Source organism: Salvelinus sp. IW2-2015, unplaced genomic scaffold (assembly GCF_002910315.2).
Source record: "Salvelinus sp. IW2-2015 unplaced genomic scaffold, ASM291031v2 Un_scaffold4347, whole genome shotgun sequence".
NCBI lineage: Eukaryota > Metazoa > Chordata > Actinopteri > Salmoniformes > Salmonidae > Salvelinus > Salvelinus sp. IW2-2015.
In genome coordinates, this window is record NW_019945618.1 from 19193 (window position 1) to 21546 (window position 2354).

The 2354-nt window shown below is 48.5% G+C and overlaps 1 long non-coding RNA gene across 1 annotated transcript in view; it reads right to left on the minus strand.

Annotated features, from left to right (window-relative positions):
• Positions 1-53: 53 nt before the first annotated feature.
• LOC112077165 (uncharacterized) overlaps positions 54-2354 on the minus strand; it is a 3262-nt gene continuing 961 nt past the window's right edge. The window contains exon 2 of the long non-coding RNA XR_002895351.1: positions 54-240. This is a non-coding gene — a long non-coding RNA (uncharacterized lncRNA). The remainder of the gene's footprint in view (positions 241-2354) is intronic.

Here is a 2354-nt window from a genome sequence, read left to right on the forward strand (position 1 = left end):
GAGGTCTAGGCAGCAGGGCCGGGGTGAGGTCTAGGCAGCAGGGCCGGGGTGAGGTCTAGGCAGCAGGGCCGGGGTGAGGTCTAGGCAGCAGGGCCAGATAGGCCTACGGCCAGGCAGCAGATACTGTCTGTCCGTCTGTCCGGGGGTTATGGTGGTCTAGCTGGTCATGCTAGCTCAGTCTCCTGGGCTGCAGGGTGCAGGGGCTGAGACATGGTGCGGTGTCTTTGTCTCCCTGAGGTGCTGCAAGACACGAGAGTGTCATCAGTTAGAGTGGAATCAATGGAAACTTTATTAACCAGAAGATCTCATTTCAGCTTTTCCATAATAGACTGCTTTATATGTTTATATTTAGAGTTGTCATATAATTTTTACAACATCACACTTATTCTATGGTGGTGTGTTTTAATCATAGAGAATGATACAGGACTCGTCTTTTATCTGTCCCATTACGGCGTCTGTGTGGGCATGGGCAGCACCATTAAGGCCATCTCCATTTTGAAGTGGTACATTTCCTGCTTCTACGACTTCTATGAGTTGGTAATCAAACTGAAAGGGTGCATACTGCCCCCTGGAGGGTGTTGTCTGAACAGGTCTAAAGACAAGGTTGGTGGTTTACTGTCCCCTGGAGGGTGTTGTCTGAACAGGTATAAAGCCAAGGTTGGCAATTTACTGTCACTTGCAGTTATGGAATGTTTGCTCACAAGTATATTTCATTGGCTGATCCCTCCCAATGACATGGTTGGAATTATGTGATCCTTCCTTAACCAATAGGAAGTCCCACCCAGTTGACTACTTCAAAGTGGTGAAAGTCATCAATGGCACTGCCCATGTTAAAACTGTCTTTTAGGCACTAGTGATCACTATGGTTTTAATAGACTGGAAGAGAGTTGTCACTTGACCATCACATGAAATGTAGTTGGACAGGTAACACACCTGTGGACATTTCATACACTCAGATTATAAAACTATAGTAGTAAAGTAGACCTGGATCAGAGCTAGCTAGATGAGTGGGACCTGGATCAGAGCTAGCTAGTTGAGTGGGACCTGGATCAGAGCTAACTTAGCTAGTTGAGTGGGACCTGGATCAGAGCTAACTTAGCTAGTTGAGTGGGACCTGGACCAGAGCTAATTTGACAGGTAACACACCCGTGTGGACGATTTCATGACACTCAGATTATAAAAACTATGGTAGTAAAGTAGGACCTGGATCAGAGCTAGCTAGATGAGTGGACCTGGATCAGAGCTAGCTGTTGAGTGGACCTGGATCAGAGACTAACTTAGCTAGTTGAAGTGGGACCTGGATCAGAGCTAACTTAGCTGTGAGTGGGGCCTGGCCAGAGCTAAGCTTAGCTAGTTGAGGTGGGACCTGAACCAGGAACTACTAGCTAGTTGAGTGGACCTGGACCAGAACTAACTTAGCTAGCTGAGTGGGACCTGGATTCAGAGCTAACTTAGCTAGTTGGAGGTGGGACGTGGGATCAGAGCTAAGCTTAGCTAGCTGAGTGGGGACCTGGAGTTAGAAGCTAATTAGCTAGTTGAGTGGGACCTGGACAGAGCTAACTTACTGCGAGGTGAGACCTGGATCAGAGCTAACTTTAGCTAGGTTGAAGTGGGACCTGGATCAGAGCTAGCTTAGAGCTTAGGTGAGTGGGACCTGTGACCAGAGCTAAATTAACTAGCTTGAGTGGGACCCTGGATCAGAGCTAGCTAGTTGAGTGGGACCTGGGATCAGAGCTAGCTAGTCTGAGTGGGACCTGGATCAGAGCTAACTTAGCTAGTTGAGTGGACCTGGATCAGAGCTACTTAGCTAGCTTGAGGTGGGGAACCCTGGATCAGAGCTAATAACGGTATATCAGATTAGCTATGACTGGTAGCTAGTGCGAGTGACCTGGATCAAGAGCTAACTTAGCTATGGAGTGGACCTGGATCAGAGCTAACTTAGCTAGTTGAGTGGGACCTGGATCAGAGCTAACTTAGCTAGTTGAGTGGGACCTTGATCAGAGCAACATAGCTAGTTGGTGGGACCTGGATCAGAGCTAACTTAGCTAGTTGAGTGGACCTGGATCAGAGCTAGCTAGCTGAGTGGGACCTGGATCAGAGCTAAACTTAGCGAGTTGAGTGGGACCTGATCAGAGCTAACTTTAGCTAGTTGAGTGGGACCTGGATCAGAGCTAACTTCAGCGTAGTTGAGGTGGGACCTGACACAGAGCTATCTTGATAGCTAGTTGAGGCGGACCTGGATCAGAGCTAACTTAGCAGTGAGTGGGACCTGACCAGAGCTAAACTTAGCTAGCTTGAGTGCGGACCCTGGGATCAGAGCTAACTTAGCAAAGCTGAGTGGGCCTGCGACCAGC